The 20,000-nt window shown below is 31.7% G+C and overlaps 1 protein-coding gene across 3 annotated transcripts in view; it reads left to right on the top strand.

Annotated features, from left to right (window-relative positions):
- The first annotated feature begins 1,933 nt into the window (after positions 1 to 1,933).
- LOC137634274 (uncharacterized) overlaps positions 1,934 to 20,000 on the top strand; it is a 375,180-nt gene continuing 357,113 nt past the window's right edge. For 2 of the 3 annotated variants that reach the window (XM_068366575.1, XM_068366574.1), the window contains exon 1: positions 1,951 to 2,151. The gene's annotated coding sequence lies outside the window, so the exon portion shown is untranslated. Of the gene's footprint in view, positions 2,152 to 20,000 lie in introns of all 3 variants that reach the window. The other variant, XM_068366573.1, reaches the window with a different exon arrangement.

The following is a 20,000-nucleotide window of genomic DNA, read 5'->3' on the forward strand; positions in this document are numbered from 1 at the left end:
CATTTAATAATAATAATAATATTAATAATTTGCATCCAAAGCTAATTACTAAGAAAAACACCCACCCTAACTGGGATTCGAACCAATGTCATTTGAGGGTTGATACGTAAGCAAAATAAAACTTTTGCAATAAAGCCACCATTTAAGTAAATTGTCCACTTTACCAGCCATAAATGGCTTGGTTCAAATCACGTTATTGGTATGTGTTGCCAAGGTCTGCATAGACCCTGGATGTAGCTTACTATGTTGAAAGATGTCGTGAAGGTGACAGTATATATATTGTGTGTATAAATATATATGTATATATATACATATATATATGTATATATAAGTATATATATGTATATATATGTATGTATATATATATGTATATATATATATATATATATATATATATATATGTATATATGTATATATATAGATATGTGTATATGTATATATATGTGTGCATATATATGTATATATATATATATATATATATATATATATATATATATATTTATATATATATATATATATATATATATATATATATATTATGTATATATATACATATATATATATATATATATATATATATATATATATATATTTTATGTATATATATATATATATATATACAGTATATACTGTATATGTATACTGTATATATATATATATATATATATATATGTATATATATACATATATATATATATATATATATATATATATATATACAGTATATATATATATATATATATATATATATATATATATATATATAATCATCTCCTCCTACGCCTATTGACGCAAAGGGCCTCGGTTATATTTCGCCAGTCATCTGTATCTTGAGCTTTTAAATCAATTCTTCTCCATTCATCATAGTCCTCAGCCGTGTAGGCCTTGGTCTTTAAACTCTTCTAGTAACGTGTGGAGCCCAGTTGAAAGTTTGGTGAACTAGTCTTTTTGGGAGTGCTAAGAACGTGCCCAAAGTCTCTACCCCTCACTGTGATCTCAGTCACATATGGCACTCGAGTAATCTCTCTTATAGTTTATTTCTAATCCTGTCCTGTCATTTAACTCCCAATATCCTTCTAAGAGCTTTGTTCTCAAGTCTTCTAAATCTGTTGGATATAGTTTCATTGTCATACCACGACTCGTCAATACAGTAACACTGATATATAGCTTGATTTTTATATGTAATTTCAGGCGATTTGATTTCCAAATTTTACTTAACCTATCCAATGTCTGATTTGCTTTTTTTTAATCTTTCATTAAACTTAAATTCTAAAGATCCTGTTTTAGAGATCATAGTTCCTAGATATTTAAATGATTCCACCTCAATCCTTTCTCCGTCCAATGGTATTTCATCTTCCATTGTATATTCCTTGCTCATCATCAGTCTTTCTTCAATTCATCTTGAGTCCAACCTCGTGTGATATTTCATGCATTCTGGTAAGCAAGCTTTGCAAGTCATATATATATATATATATATATATATATATATATATATATATATATATATGTGTGTGTGTGTGTGTGTGTGTGTGTGCGTATGTGTATGTATGTGTGTGTAGAAAGTTAGATAAATAATAATGCCGTATGTACGTAATATGTATATTTAGATGAATAATGTGCATGTCTTTATATACAAGTAAGAAAACTTTAGATTATTAACTTATAATTAGCTTATTGTTGAAATTTGAATAATTATGATTTAAAATCACGTTCACGTATCCTGATGTCGCATTGTTATATTTTCAAAATAGTATTTTAAGCACTGTGGTAGAAGTAATATATGAAAAGAAAGGACATCGGATGAAGATGCTCTCAATGCTTGAGCCTCTCTCGGGGTAAAGTTTGAAGTTCGCGGCGCTACTCTCCGTAAAGTCAAGAAGTGGCAACTCGAGATCTTTGGAAAATGTACAGGTAGACAGTTTGTTCGCCAGTCAGTGTTTGTATGACCGTTGATCCGTGTTGAGTGAGTTCTGGGCGTAGTGTTGAATTTAAATGATCGTGCTTTAGTGTTTACATTCACTACTGAGAGTGTAACTTGTGCTGATTAATCGAATCTTTCAGAAATGTTAACGAGAAAGCTGGGATATTTTCTAGTGAAGTGATTTGGATTTTTTAAACTCGATCAGGCTTATTAGTCGTCTTTTTACCATGGTAAGTGCTTGTAGTTTTTGAATATTGCTTGTCGGTATCTTATTTAACTTGATTTCCTTTCTTCTATGGTAGAATGGCATCATTTGCTTTTATTATTGTATGCATTTTGTTTATGCGATAGGTAATGGGGTAGTAACCTGTATTTCATAGGCCTATTTTAATAATAATTTTATGGTATTTTTTCTAATTTTCTTTAGCTATAGATTATTTTCTCAAGCATATATGCGGTGCTTTATATTATATCGTGTTACTGATTATTTATCCTCAATCCCTTTCTTTGAAATTGAAGTGAACAAGTTTACTCCAGACGAACATATCTTTTATATTATACATAGAAGTGCATATTTAAATTGTTAGCCTACCATAAAGGTGTTTTAATTGCCCTATGTGATGCCATACCCATTAGCAGTTATAAGGAATTGAGGTTATTCACAAAACAATCATTTGATAACATTATTCTAAGTATTAAAGTCTTTCTTAGAATAAGAAACTCAAATATATTTAGTGTTGAAAATTTCCCGCTTCGTAAAATCGCTTCAAAAAAATAAAGAAAAAAAAATCCCTCTTTTAAAGGAAGATATAAAATATACGGTGTTACACTATTATTATTATTATTATTATTATTATTATTATTATTATTATTATTATTATTATTATTATTGGCCAAGCTACATCCCTAGTTGGAAAAGCAAGATGCTATAAGCCCAAGGGCCCCATCAGGAAAAAATAGCCCAGTGAGGAAAGGAAATAAGGAGATAAATAAATGGTACGAATAAATTAACTATAAATCATTCTAAAAAACAGTAACAGCGTCAAAACAGTTATGTCCTATATAAACTATTAACAACGTCAAAAACATATGTCCTATACAGTATAAACTATTATTAACGTCAAAAACAGATATGTCCTATAGGCTACAGTATAAACTATTAACAACGTCAAAAACAGATATGTCATATATAAACTATAAAAAGACACTAGGTCTTGTAGACCAGATAATAAATAATTATAAAAACCTTAAAAGAAATAACTATAGTAATAGTAATTAATTTAGTTTTTATCAATAATGTTATTGCAATTACCTTTCACTGCTTTAACATAGGACGAAAATCCGCATTTATTCACTTTTTGATATATCGAAATTGTACTTTAAGACTTCTAGTAGACTCTATAATAGCAATTATGAATGAGATTAAAGTTAACTTTTGAGAATTAACTGTAGATGTACAAAGGTAAAACTGACTGAAAATTTAGGTTCAAATAGGCCCAAGATCTTAATTTTTTATCATTTTATTTGATGCTGTACTTGGAATTATCCATTAACAATAATCGTATCTTAGGAATTCCCCCAATCTCTCTCTCTCTCTCTCTCTCTCTCTCTCTCTCTCTCTCTCTCTCTCTCTCTCACGAAAGTGATATGGGTATATCTCCCCCAGTATCTGTTAAGTTGTCATTTGAGCATTATTTGAATGGGCGTTCCTTTTGCAAGTGACCGTAGTGGTAGTGCATAAGATTAAGAAACAAAATTACTATGATTAGCATTAACATAATAGCGTCATAACTTACTTTATTGATAAATAACCATTGATATAATTTGTACCGGAGATGGTTATGGTAATGAACTCTGCAGGATAGGCGGAGGGCTTTTTATTTACAGAAGACCAAACGGAGGATAATTGCTGTAGTAAATGTGTCACTGATAAGAATGGCAATGAGACTCATCGTTACATTTGGTGTGCTTGATTATAAATGAGCAAATTCTTCTGGTTTCGATTTTGACGAGGTAATAAAGTTAACTATTATATCAATTAGATTTTTTTTATAGTTTAAACTATGTTCTTAGATTATTTTAGAAAGATCATGTTTATAGTGATTTTATTTATAGTGATTTTAGATTTTCTTATTTATAGTGATTTTAGGGTATTTTAGACTGACTGGGAATCTCGTAATAAGTTTCCTGAATAAAGTATGTTACATTAGTCCGAGAAGCGGTGTCCAATCTCCAGTAAGTTAAGAATTGATAATTATGAAAGCAAAGCTGTATATTCACAAAATTTATGGCTATTCCACCTTATAGAACTTAGTGAAAAAATAAGAGCAAAAATACATAGAATCCCCGTTTGATCAACTCTCGTGAAATAAGGTAAAAGAGAGAGAGAGAGAGAGAGAGAGAGAGAGAGAGAGAGAGAGAGAGAGAGAGAGAGAGAGAGAGAGAAATGCATCAATGGATATATTTTTCTTACCTAGCGCAGACCTTCGTGCATCCTGAGTTTTGCCTACGGGTATGACTGCATTTTGACGAACAGGGTTATTCTTACCTGCTTGTAGGTGACCGTTTCTGCTGCTAACTTTCGCATAACGGTATCGAGGGGCTGGTGTTATAAAAAGGCGTTATTAATCATACTATATAAGGCTTTTGGGAACGATGACGTGCGTAGGTTTTGCATATAATAGTTCTGTGAAGGTTATTTTGTTTTATAATGATTACTTAAAGAATGCAGGACGATTGTAGTTTATTCTTGAGTTAACGATAAGAAATTTGGAAAAAAAATGTGCTTTGTAAATAAATATGCATATAATTCATATTTATCTAATCACCATTTTTTTTTAAATTTACTGTCACTTTCATTCTATAACAGCTTAATCTTAAATGATACTCCGTGTTGTAAAGCTAATACACACACATACACACACACACATATATATATATATATATATATATATATATATATATATATATATATAATATATATATATATATATATATATTTATATATATATATATATGTATGTATGTATGCATATATATGTGTATGTGGGTGGATGTGTATGAATATATATGTATATATATATATATATATATATATATATATATATATATATATATATATATATATATATATATATATATATATTGAAATATACTGGAAGTCGAGTTACATTCACCTGATCTATGTAAATACAATCACCCTACAAATATCTTGACTTTTCGATTCTCTAATATTCAGGATTATGATTTTTAACGAAAACATTTGTGCTTATACAAATGCACATTTACACATAGCACTCCTGTATAGTGCTTCATAACTTATGCTTAATGTCTGCTTCTAATTGAATTTGTATCTGAGCAAAGTATTTATTTTTTGTTTGTGGGTAGGCCATTTTTAACGCTGGCCTCTTCATGATTTTCATGAAAATAATTTTTTATAGATTTTAGAAATTAATGAGTGTCAATTACCTTTGTCGTCACAATGAAAGATAACTTTAAAATCATACAATGAACAAATAATGATTCTACAATACGTTTAATCTATTTGAAATGAGGTTTAGGGCGTTTGTCTTTAAATTACTTTGGTTTCAAAGGAATACTTGCTTTGTAAAAATATAAAACTACGTCTTGCTTAAATTGTAAAGGTTGAATTCCGTATCAACGAAAATGTCTTTAAAAAAAAAATCGATGTGTATTGACTTTGTACCTCTTTTGATAAGTTGAACAAGTATTTTTTGCAATGAAAACATAAACAGTGAGGTGAAAGTATTTATTGTAAAGTCCTGCACATTTACTGTTAATAGAAAGAGTGATTCTAATGAGTTATTGGTGCTCATATGTTTGTTTATTTGTTCACTATATATTAGTTTTTTTTTTTAAGGCTCATGGTGGAGTTATTACTATTGCCATGGCTTGATTATCCGGTTTTTATTACGCTAATAATGTAGAATGAAAAAGAAACATGAATCATCTTCCCTGGATTACGTTTTATTTTATAATAAAGATAAAAGTAACATGATATATCTTCTTTTAGAATCACAGTTGGAGATAATACCCAGATTTCTTAAGAAACAAACAAAACGATAAGTTAGAACAGAAATTGAGACATAAGATGGCATTACCTGTTTGATTAATGAGAATAAAAGTGGGAAAGCTAAATGAATACTTAAGGTTTACGTAGTGCCATGGAATGAGACGCAAGTCTTCTATGTTTTATCAGGAGAATAATGACAGCCAAAAAAATAGGCTTTCTGCGTCAATTGCTCAATTAACAAAAGACAAACTAGCAGATCGTTAAAGACATTATGCCAAGATGTCTTGTTTGTTGGATTAACAGACTTGCCAAATAAAATGTCATCGACTAGAGACCAAAATACACAAAAACTCGCCCTGGCAACATACTTTGCAAACAAGGTTTATTCAATAACTAGGAAAGATATTCGAGGATTCTAAATGACCTATTCCTTATGCATTGGTTTCTTTTCAATAGTTTTATTTCTCAAAGGTAAATGTTTAAATCAAAGGTCAGTGACACTAGGAGTGGAGATGTAGGGAAATTCACAAATGAAAACAAAATTTTCTATTGATCATAATTAATTTACGGCCTTTTCTTGACTGTAATTAGGCTAATATATAAAGAAAAGGCTGACTGCAAATTATTATCACTTCTCAGGTAAATAAGGTGCTTGAGGGTACACTCGGACTCACTATTCTCTCTAATTTCTCTTCTTCTTGATTTCTTAAAGTTTTTATAGTTAATATTGAAATATTGATTTAGATGTTGTTCTTGAAATATTAAATTTTTCCTTATTTCCTTTCCTCACTGAGCTATTTTCCCTGTTGGGGCTCCTGGGCGTATAGCATCCTACTTTTCCAACTAGGGTTGTAGCTTAGCAAGTGATGCTAATAATAATAATAATGTTAGACTGAAGCCGAATTAAATGTTGATTCTTAACACCTCTATATTTTTTCTTTCCAAAGAGACGCCTGAGCCTTTTATTCCTCTAACAAATCTTGTTAGAACGGCACGGAGATTTAAAAGCTAGGCCTAACCCGTAAAACCAATAAGGTGTTATGGGCTTATTCAGAGAAATCTACAATCTTCAGTAATCCAACCAGTAGCCCTTTCATTTGGTTTTCAAATGGCCGACGGTGATTAATTTTGGTGGATAAGCGAAAGCCTTTGTTAAGAGATGTCGTCTCAAATACCTTGTGAACTGCTCATTATGGCTCTTCTACAAGGCCCTTGACAAGTTTCTTCTGTCTTTAGATTCCGTGGGATAAGCATTCTTACTCCCCCACCCCCAGCCCGACCCCTCTTTAGTTTTAGGCCGTTTATTTAAAAGACTGATAGCTCTGGAAGGCCGATTGTACATATTTCATTAAGCATTCGAAAGATCCGTCGATGACGAAGCTGATAAAATGGGAAGGAATGGTTGTTAGTAGTATCCGTGGCGCCATGCTAATTTAATGATGCAGCTTATCAGCCTTCTTATCATTGTTGCTATTATCATGTGTAAATAGTTTTAAATGTGTCAGCTTTTAGATGCTTTTTTTATTTACTTCCTAAGGGAAATCTTATAACCGTGTTCATGTTTTGCATTTAAACTGACAGTGTTATGCAGTAGTTGAGTGGTGTCTATGATCTGAAGGTTGTGTCGGATTTTTTTGTTTTTGTTTTTTTATAATAATTCACTGTTATCGATAGGCCTGCCAGTTACCTTAGACACAAAAATTGTCTTTTGAATGGCTAATTATACGTTAGGATAATATTAAATGATACTAAATGTGACGGGGTTAATATCCTTTTATCTTATTTACTACAAAACTAAATAATTGGATAGCTTGTCAGTTACCAATCCAACTCGGGCGTATAGTTATTAATGAGGATTTGTTTGTGTAAATTGGTCAAGTAAACTAGAGACTTGTAAATAAAACTGTCGTGTATGATGGTTGTTAGGTTTCTTTTAGTAATGCATACGGTTACCACTCATGGATCACTGTTGTTGGGATAATTCTTAAATGTCAACGCTACAATCCATACATGTCCATATATAATAGCATAGAATACAAATAGCAGATTTATAATATATATATATATATATATATATATATATATATATATATATATATGTATATATATATGTATATGTATATGTGTATATATATATATATATATATATATATATATATATATATATATATATATAGTAATTGTTTACAACACCACGCTCTCCATTTACTCCAAAAATAATGCAATCCTGCAGCTCTCATCTTCTTGCATAGTAATTGGGTGGTTATTTAAATTCTGGGAAAGCAATAATTAGCAAGATATGTTGAGGAAAGGGGAAGGGGTTATAAAGAGAAAATAGCTCGGTTTCCTCACCAAACAACTTGGAACTAACATGTCAACACAGTCAACCAAACAGAAGTTCGTGATGCCAGCGTACATTTGATATACTGTATATTCAAAATATACTTAATCAAAAATTGAGTGATTACTCAAAAGTGTCACTATTTGTAAATTGCATATTTTATGGACATTTCTGAGTAAATTAATCTATTTTTTATTAAGTATATTTTGAATATACAGTATATCAAATGTACTCTGGCATCACGAACTAATGTTTATGTACGCTGGCATCACGAATTCTGTTTGGTTGACTATGTTGACGGTATCAGTTTCAAGTCGATTAGTGAGGAAACCGAGCTATTTTCTTTTTATAACCCCTTCCCCCTTCCTCAACATATCTTGCTAATTATTGCTTTCCCAGAATTTAAATAACCACCTAATTACTGTGCAAGAATATAAGAACTGCAGGATTGTATTATTTTGGAGTAAATGGAGAGCGTGGTGTTGTAAACAATTACCTTATAAATATATATATATATATATATATATATATATATATATATATATATACATACATGTATATTATTAGCTAAGCTACAACCCTATTTGGAAATACAAGATGCTATAAGCCCAAGGGGTCCAGTAAGGAAAAAATAGCCCAGTGAGGAAAGGAAGCACGGAAAGTTATAAAATACAGGAGAAGTAATGAACAATTTAAAATAAAATATTTTGAGATCAGTAACAACATTCAAATAGATCTTTCATATATAAACTATAAATAAAAAAAGGAAGAGGAAGGGAAATAGAATAAAATAGTGTGCCGAAGTGTACCCTCAAGCAAGAGAACTCTACCCCAAGGTAGTGGAAGACCATGGTACAGTGGGTATTGTAATTCCTCCCATGATTCACTGAACAGAACTGTCATCTGCAAATCTTAAGTTGTTAAGGTATTCCCCACTAATATTATTCCCTACTTTTTTCCAACCTAAATTTGTAAAAAAGAAAAGAAATTCTTTAAGGCACTTTGTGATTAATTTAGGAGAGATGGGGTCTCCCCGTCTAACTCCTTTCTCAATCAGAAATTTCTCACCATCTATATGTAGTTTTGGGATCGCTGAACTTCTTGTATAGGTATCTTCGAGTTTTCTAACATAAAATTCATCTATTCCTTGTCTTTGAACGGCTTTCTTTCATTACTGCTGAAGTTTTGACGGAATCAAAAGCTTTTGCATAGTCTATAAATACCATACATAGTGGTTTGTCATATTTTGTTGATTTCTCCATTTGCTGTTTAATTACATAAGTGTGGTCAGTTGTTGAATACCTTTTGAATCCTGCCTACTCTCTCGGTTGATTAAAGTCTAGCTGTCTTTCTATGTTATACAGTATATATATATATATATATATATATATATATATATATATATATATATATATATATATATACTTTTGAAGTTCTACTGATTCAACTACCCGATTAGGAAGATCATTCCACAACTTGGTAACAGCTAGAATAAAACTTCTAGAATACTGTGTAGTATTGAACCTCATTATGGAAAAGGCCTGGCTATTAGAATTAACTGCCTGCCTAGTATTGCGAACAAGAAAGAATTGTCCAGGGAGATCTGAATGTAAAGGATGGTCAGAGTTATGAAAAATCTTATGCAACATATATATATATATATATATATATATATATATATATATGTATATATATATATATATATATATATATATATATATATATATTACTAGCTAAGCCACAACCCTATTTGGAAAAACAAGATGCTATGAGCCCAAGGGCTCCAGCAAGGAAGAAATACCCCAGTGAGGAAAGGAAGCACCGAAAGTAATGAAATACAAGAGAAGTAATAAACAATTTAAAATGAAATATTTTAAGATCAGTATCAACATTCAAATAGATATTTCATATATAAATTATAAAAACTTTAAAAAAATGAAGAGGAAGGTAAATAGAATAGAATAGAATAGTGTGCCCGAGTGTACCCTCAAGCAAGAGAACTCTACCCCAAGGTAGTGGAAGACCATGGTACAATGGCTATTGTAATTCCTCCCTTGATTCACTGAACAGAATTGTCATCTGCAAATCTTTAGTTGTTAAGGTATTCCCTATTAATATTAATTCCTACATTTTTCCAACCTAAATTCTTAAAAAAGGAAAGAAGTTCTTGTAGGCACTTTGTGAATAATTCAGGAGAGATGGGGTCTCCCTGTCTAACTCCTTTCTCAATCAGAAATTTCTCACCATCTATATGTAGTTTTGGGATCGCTGAACTTCTTGTATAGGTATCTTCGAGTTTTCTAACATAAGATTCATATATTCCTTGTCTTTGAACGGCTTTCTTTCATTACTGCAGAAGTTTTGACGGAATCAAAAGCTTTTGCATAGTCTATAAATACCATACATAGTGGTTTGTCATATTTTGTTGATTTCTCCATTTGCTGTTTAATTACATAAGTGTGGTCAGTTGTTGAATACCTTTTGAATCCTGCCTACTCTCTCGGTTGATTAAAGTCTAGCTGTCTTTCTATGTTATACAGTATATATATATATATATATATATATATATATATATATATATATATATATACTTTTGAAGTTCTACTGATTCAACTACCCGATTAGGAAGATCATTCCACAACTTGGTAACAGCTAGAATAAAACTTCTAGAATACTGTGTAGTATTGAACCTCATTATGGAAAAGGCCTGGCTATTAGAATTAACTGCCTGCCTAGTATTGCGAACAAGAAAGAATTGTCCAGGGAGATCTGAATGTAAAGGATGGTCAGAGTTATGAAAAATCTTATGCAACATATATATATATATATATATATATATATATATATATATATGTATATATGTATATATATATATATATATATATATATATATATATATGTATATATATATATATATATATATATATATATATATATATATATATATATTACTAGCTAAGCCACAACCCTATTTGGAAAAACAAGATGCTATGAGCCCAAGGGCTCCAGCAAGGAAGAAATACCCCAGTGAGGAAAGGAAGCACCGAAAGTAATGAAATACAAGAGAAGTAATAAACAATTTAAAATGAAATATTTTAAGATCAGTATCAACATTCAAATAGATATTTCATGTATAAATTATAAAAACTTTAAAAAATGAAGAGGAAGGTAAATAGAATAGAATATAATAGAATAGTGTGCCCGAGTGTACCCTCAAGCAAGAGAACTCTACCCCAAGGTAGTGGAAGACCATGGTACAATGGCTATTGTAATTCCTCCCTTGATTCACTGAACAGAATTGTCATCTGCAAATCTTAAGTTGTTAAGGTATTCCCTATTAATATTAATTCCTACATTTTTCCAACCTAAATTCTTAAAAAAGGAAAGAAGTTCTTGTAGGCACTTTGTGAATAATTCAGGAGAGATGGGGTCTCCCTGTCTAACTCCTTTCTCAATCAGAAATTTCTCACCATCTATATGTAGTTTTGGGATCGCTGAACTTGTATAGGTATCTTCGAGTTTTCTAACATAAGATTCATCTATTCCATGTCTTTGAACGGATTTCTTTCATTACTGCTGAAGTTTTGACGGAATCAAAAGCTTTTGCATAGCCTATAAATACCATACATAAAGGTTTGTCATATTTTGTTGATTTCTCCATTTGCTGTTTAAATACATAAGTGTGGTCAGTTGTTGAATACCTTTTGAATCCTGCCTACTCTCTTGGTTGATTAAAGTCTAGCTGTCTTTCTATATTATACAGTATATATATATATATATATATATATATATATATATATATATATATATATGCAGTATATATATATATATATATATATATATATATATATATATATATTCATAGTGTTTATTTAAAGTTTTACCCCCTTATTCTTTCAAATATTAAGTCACAAATAAAGTAAGCTATTCAATTCTGCTTAGTATGAAGACCTAGTGGGAGATTAATTTATTGCAAATATTGTGCTTCTACCAGGCCAGGGTTCACACTAAGACCCTATGAATAGAAACAGCTAAACATCAGACTTGAACCACATGGTTTTATGTATACAGTATATTTTTTTTTTTTCAAGATTACTGAAATTGTTTATGAATTTTTGTTTTGTTTTAAGTTTATGTGGTGACTTCTTGTTTTATTGCTTTCTTCCATTATTTTTTTCTTAGATGTTTATTCAGAAATCAAGCTTTCATAAAACTGAATTTATTTCATCGATTGAAGTGCCCAATGTTCAAGATTTTACTGGTTTGCCTGTAATGCTAATGCCTGGATGTTTATTTTGGGCATTTCATTACAAATTACCACATGATTACAAATTACGTCCTTTTTTTAGTCATGCTTGGATTGTCGTCGAAGGGGAAGGTTTCCTTTTTAAGGACAAGATAATCATTTACTTTAATGAGGTGTTAATTTTAACTAGAATGCTTCCATGTTTTGGTAGCCTTAAATTACTGGTGTTTTAATCGTTGAAATACATTATTCTTTCACTATATGATTATGCAATGGATTTCACACATCTTAAACTTTTGTACGGAAAGGGCTAAAAATTTCCGGAATCATTTATGGATTTTATTGTTAACCGAACATAATTTTAAAATTTAAGAGTGATTAAAGGAAGCTGGTGTTATGATCATTGATGATTATTGTTGAGTGGTTTGAAAATCCTCAGTCGTCAGTCAGATTTTTTTTTATTAAGTTTAATTTACCCACGCTTGGATAGACTTTTTTTTTTTTTATCATAGGCCTACTCGTATACTTCCTGTAACCCAGGTCAGCAGTCGATGGAGAACGCTGGATATGTTGCTGGAGCAAACAGGGAGGAGCCGTGTCCTCCCAAGACAAAGTAGAGGCCACTGCCCATCTCAACCACCACATTACCATAATAACAAAAGGAGACGTGACTCTGATGAAGTCATTAAAAAGGGATCCTTCTTCGCTCGAGGGTTCTCGTCATGCGCCTAACTTTTTCAAAGGCCCGTAATCCATTTTGGCTTTTTATTTCATTTCGACTACCCAGGGGCCTCCGTCAGTTTCTCTCGTTGCTTTCTTTGTTCTTTGTTGTTTTATTGCGGTTGCAAATCACTCTTTGGTGACCCCAAGTCGTCTTGGTGATGTCCGGGATGGATTATTGAGATAAGGAGAGAGAGGTATAGGGCCTTAAAGACTTTGATCGAATGGTTGTTATTCATTCATTATGATGAATTGTCAGAAATACGGTTATATACAGTAGTTCTGTATTCAATTATTAAACACGCAAACTCTCTCTCTCTCTCTCTCTCTCTCTCTCTCTCTCTCTCTCTCTCTCTCTCTCTCTTAAATTCATGATGTAAATTATTTAACTTTAGTCAATAATGATTTAGAAAATCCATCAATGATCATTCCTACGATGTTTCTTTATTTGAAATTAGTTTCGTGTTTCGTTTTGTACTTACTGACCTGATTAACATGAAATTATTAGTTTCTCATCCACTACCGGTATAGTAATATTTCTCATCTCAATTTCGTAATCTTATAATCCATTTCACTTTAATCATCACAAATTACAGACTCGCCATTAGTCGTTATGAAAGCGATCGTTCGCCTGGTTCAATGACTGCTAACCTCATCATTAAATCATTACATTTTATTGTTTCTTATAAGCGCTTTTGGGTTGCACCCAATCGTTAGTCGTGAGCTCTATTGGTGATCTAGCGGTGTAATAGAAATTACGGTTTGTCAATATATGTGTTATGGGTTATAAATAATTGCATCCGGCATGACAGGGTTGTGATTATTACTACCAAGTCTAATACTAATTACTATTATTATTATAAATCTTGAAAACACGAATTGTTTACGTTCCATGAAATGCCATGTTTAGGAAACATGCGAGACTGCCCAGTTCCCAAAATCAACCATGAATATTTTATTATTATTATTATTATTATTATTATTATTATCTGCTAAGCCAATCCTAGTTTGAAAAGCATGATGCTATAAACCCAATGGCTCCAACAGAAAAATAGCCAAGTTAGGAAAGGAAACAAGAAAAATAAATAAAATAAGAGAGAATTAATGAACAATTAGAATTGAATATTTTAAGAACAGTAACCTTGAAATAGATCTTTCGCATATAGAATATAAAAACTTAAAAAAAAACAAGAGAAAGAAAAATAAGATAGAATAGTGTGCCCACGTGTACTTTTATGCAAGAGAACGCTATTGATGTTTTATTTTTGTTATTATTATTATTATTATTATTATTATTAGTAGTAGTAGTAGTAGTAGTAGTAGTAGTATTAACAAATGAACAATAACAATACCCTTCCTCGCCAAGAAACCTTCTACTGTACATGGCAAGTAATTTGAATCGGCCGCCTACTAACGCCAAGCGGTAGCCGTCTCAGCATCATTATCATCCAGTGAGGTGCCATCCAGTCTCTCATCACGTTCATCAGATTAAAGATTAGTTTATGGCCATGACTCAGGCTTCTGCCAAACTACTTTATGATACATAGAGCTATTTGGCTTCTCCTTTGTATAGTCTACGCATGTGTCATGAGAAAGGTTGGTTAGGCTAATTAATAGCTGGATGGATCGCGTCGTTGTTTGAACAAAGCTCTCTGTGAAAGGACAGCAGCAGCTGTGCTTGAGATAGCTACCTGGTGTTGGTGGACTTTAGGTTGTATTAGATTGATTGACCGAATAAAGGGAATATATATATATATATATATATATATATATATATATATATATATATATATATATATATATATATATATTTCATTTTAATTGTGGAGAGTTGGTATGGTTGCTGTTTAAAGTCAGAGTTGAAGTTTCTAGGAAGTTCTTAGTTGATTTTTTTTTTTTATTCCAGAAAGTCAGTTAATCCCTTTACTCCTTAATGGTAGTATGGAGTAGCTCAGTAGCCTCAAGTTCATCTTCATCAACATCCTTATCAGATTTCTTAAGAATTTTTGTCGTAGCTTAGTAATTATTAAATGGCTTTTGTAATAATTTTGTAAGTAGCGTACAGAATAGCTAAACTATGAGAACTGTTTTTACTTGTTTTATTCCTCAATTGGGTAACTTTATGTAGTTGAGTGATGTTACCTTGGTAGCTTTGGTGAAAGGGTTCCACGAGTGATCTTTTTCCCTCCCGGAAACTTTCGGCCAGGTTTTGTTCAATGTCATTAATTATGCAGCTGTGGTTCCGGGCAGTTGTTTGGTTCCTCTCACCACTTATTCTTACCAATGCTTTCTTACTTGTGGACGGCCAGACATATGTTCGTACAAACACGCAAGCTTATTAGATTTAATTATCAATATTTTTATTATTATTATTATTATTATTATTATTAAGCTACAACCCTAATTGAGAAAGCAGGATGCTATAAGCCCAGGGCCCCAACAGGGATAATAGCCCAGTGAGGAAAGGAAAAAAGGAAAAATAAAATATTTTAAGAACAGCAACAACATTAAAATAGATATTTCATATATAAACTATAAACACTTTAACAAAATAAGAAGAGAAATTAGATAGGATTGTGTGCCCGAGTGTACCCTCAAGCAAGAGAACTCTATTGGGAAATGGAGAGGCTGAGTGGTAAATTTCTCGAAAAGGGAATTTTGTAAAGATTTCCCATAGCGTAACAATTATGATTATGAGAGAGAGAGAGAGAGAGAGAGAGAGAGAGAGAGAGAGAGAGAGAGAGAGAGAGAGAGAGAGAGAGAGAGAGAGAGAATCAGGACTTCCTGTCTGGAAGTTCTTGACAATGTCGATTTCCTTTCTATCATTATTCCCATTATCATCAGATAGCCGGAAAGGGAGTGAGTCAATGGGGAGTAAATTAACGTTGCCTTTCGCTAAGTTTATTTCATTGTGGTACCATTATTATCTTTCATTTGGTATTTATTCGATTTTCCTCCTCGCCAGTACTACAAAAGGCAGAAAATTTCTTCGTAGATTAATGTAACGTTTGATGCTTTAATTTTGCTTATGACATTTTATTGAAAACCTAATAAGTGATTAACTGATAACTGAGTTTTACAGTTACTCACCTGGTAAATGATTTATAGTTCTATAATTTTTCCCCTTTTTAGTTTGCTTGGTTGTCTATAAATTTAATTCATGTCTTATTATTTTTGTCTGTTCCATAGTTATAGAATCTGTTTGATCAACCACAAAAATGCCGTAAACCAACAGTTTATACTATCCCAGAGTATTTTTAGGACTCGCTTCAATACATAAATAGCTGCATTATAGAGGTACTTCTTGCAAATAGCTGCATGTTCTACTTCTTGCCAATAGCTGTATGTTCTACTTCTTGCAAATAGCTGCATTATAGTTCTACTTCTTGCAAATAGCTGCATTATAGTTCTACGTCTTGCATGATAACGTTGATGTAAAATCTTCCCCTGAATTCAAATTCTCCCCTCCCCCCTGGCCTTTAGGTTGACCCAGAAGACATGATCCTGGATTATTGCGTTTCGCTAAAGCCCTTGTTAAGGTTCAGGCCCAAGAGGTCGAAGAAATCTGTCTGTTGTTCCCCTCCATTAAACGATCACGCTACTCCCTAAATGTTTATTAGGGGTTTGTTCATGCGGTTCAATTTGTGCTTGAAGGTTTTATTGCCTGTTAGCATCCATTTGCATCCAGTGGATTACCTTAAATCTCTTGTTCCATTCTTAATGAAGCGCATGTCGGGGCATGAGTATGATTAAGGCCGTTATTCACCTGTAGTAACTTTTTTTTTTTTCTTTTTTTTTTTTTGCTCTTAATGTAGTCTTGAGTGATCTACATTTTTCCTTTGTTATATACTTGTTTTTACCTCAGACTTTAGCTCATTATACCCCTGGTATCATTATTGTAAAAAAATGCATATTTGCTTTTACTCAGAAGTTTGGGATTCTGATTTTGTCTATACTTTAAAGATAGTGAAATAAAATTTCATACTTATGCTATAAACAGCCGGTTTATTATATTTGCAATGGTCTATCTATCATTATATAGATATCTTGTTCTGAATAGTATAAAATGGTGTAGTTCCAAACCATTTCTTTTGCTTTTATCTTTATATATCTTAGCACAATGTTTATATTAACCTATAAGGATTTCCCTGTGTATATAGAGAAGTATCCTCAATTATATTCGTTTTGAAGTCCAGTCTCAGTAAGCTTTAGTTATTATTCAACTTTTGTTTAAAACTAATTAATTGCCTACAATTGACAGAACCCTTTGTCTCGTCTTTTTTTTTTTTTTTTTTTTTTTTTTTTTTTTTTTTTTGAGAAGTTGGCTGTGCGTCAGAGAATAAACAAACGACATTTTTTGCTCTTTCTGTTTTCAGTAGTAATTCTAATCGACAATTTTCCCATTGTGTTGTTCCGGTCGATTTGATAACCCTTGTTCTCTGAGAAATTGTGATTGCAGACGCATAACTGAATTTGAAGGAAAATGGCATTTAAGTGATTCGTTCCGTCGTCGAGACACTTTGAAATACCGCCGGTAAAACAAGTAAAGAATAAGAAATGAAAAATAAAAGATTCGCGAAGGGGAACTGGTGCGTTGCGAATCTCGAAGGGAAACTTGATACATCTCAAATTGTAAACATCGTAAGAAATTAAAGTTGATTAAATACATTTCAAGTTGTAAACATGGCAAGAAATTAAAGTTAGATTGGATTCATTTCATATTGTAAACATCGCAAGAAATGAAAGTAAACTGGATACATTTGAAATTGTAAACTTTGCAAAAAAATTAAGTAATTTGGATACATTTCAATTTGTAAACATCGCAAAAAACTTGTAGTAAATTGTATACATTTCAAATTGTAAACATCGCAAGAAATTGAAGTAAATTGGATGCATTTCAAATTGTGAACATCGCAAAAAATTAAAGTAAATTGGATACATTTGAAATTGTAAACTTCGCCCGAAATTTCAGTAAATTGGATACATTTTAATTTTAAACATCGCAAGAAATTAAATTGAATACATTTCAAATTGCGAACATCGCAAAAAAAAAGAAATAAATTTAATTCTTGTCGTTGAGCATCTTGAAGTATTTTTAATCTGAACAACACTAAATGAGAGGAAATCTTTCTAACGGATTGCAGTAACAAGAGCCACGCTGCGTTGATGGAAAGTTTAAACTAAACAAAGGAGATTTCGTTCGCTCTAATTAGTGCGAGTTCCAAGCAGTTATTTCTGCGAATTGAAATGCAATAAATGAACTCGTACTGAGAATTAGGAGACTATTATGAGAAGTTTAATTTTTTATGGTTTATGTTTTGTTTTGTGGATGTTGATATTTAAAATTTCATATAATTCTGTCGTCACATTCTCGAATAAAATAAGATTTTTTTCCAATGATTTATCTAGAGGCACTTTTATTTCCTTAATATTTGCCTACTTGAGAGACAAAGACATTCCAATGTATTTGAGGAATCCAACGATTTTTTATAGCCCTTCTCTTATTTATTCCCCACATTCTTGTCCTACTGAATGCGTTTGTGCTCCTGTGGTTTCTTCATTGGTTTCCCCAACCGCTGTCTTTGTATATGTGCTTCTGCGTGCGCGCGCTCGTTTTCTTTGGGACCGGTGACGGCCTACGTCCCCCGTTTTCTATTGATCTTTGATTGACATGTCTTACTCTAAGGGAGGAGCTGATATGACCAGATTAAATCGTGCGGGAGGTTACTCTCAATGGAATTCATTGTCATTATTATTACGGCTTGGACGAGTCCGTATCCTGGGTGATGGAGTTGGAGTTTTTTATCTTTTTTTTCTTTCTTTCTTTTGAGACGACAAATTCGGTTGGATGAGGGAATTGGCCGAAATTTTCATACTTGTGGCATTGAAAACCAATTTACTTTTTTCATTTGAATTGAGTTTTTTTTTTTAATAGAAACCTATGGAATTTTTTGTTTTTGTGCAGCAGACAACCAGGTGTTCAGGGCTTCGTGATTTTACTAGATCTCAAATACACACACACAGTATAAATATGTATATATGTAGCATTGTGGCTACGTAGTAAGAGGACTCGGTCCGAAAAAAAATACATTGTACTACTGTTTTATCTTGAGAGAGAGACGCATTGCACTCATATTTTATAATAAAGATTAATAAGAATATGATTCCTGACATGACTCCACGATAGAAAATGCTTTAATCAGAATTTGTGGTAAAATGATTTTGAAATGTTGTCTTGGAAAGAATATATACAGTAGAATCGTTCTATTTACTTCGATAGGCCTAAATGGAACTATTTGAATGTTATCAGTGAAGTTTAAAGGAGACTTTTATTGACTTGAAGTTTTTTCTTTCCCTAGGCCTAGTTCCATTTATAGTGAAACCGCAGATTCCATTCGATTGATGTTTTTAGGCCTATCTTATATCGACATAGGGCCTATTCCTTTGATTCTTTATATTGCAAAAGCCACGTATTTTTCCCACTGAATTATCTTGAAAATAATTGTAGTTTTATTTTGGGAATAATTACGACAAATGCAATTTCTGTGATAATAATAATGATTTATTGAAACTAGTTTGATTTTAACAAAACTATATTGCACTTACTACCACTACTACTACTACTACTACTACTACTCTGTCACTTGAAAAGGGATGATGAGGAACGTATCGGCCACATCCCTCACGTGTCCCTTGTTTAATCAGCTTAATGCTATCGAATATCTTGACTGTCTTGTGA

This window comes from Palaemon carinicauda, chromosome 44 (assembly GCF_036898095.1).
Source record: "Palaemon carinicauda isolate YSFRI2023 chromosome 44, ASM3689809v2, whole genome shotgun sequence".
Taxonomy (NCBI): domain Eukaryota; kingdom Metazoa; phylum Arthropoda; class Malacostraca; order Decapoda; family Palaemonidae; genus Palaemon; species Palaemon carinicauda.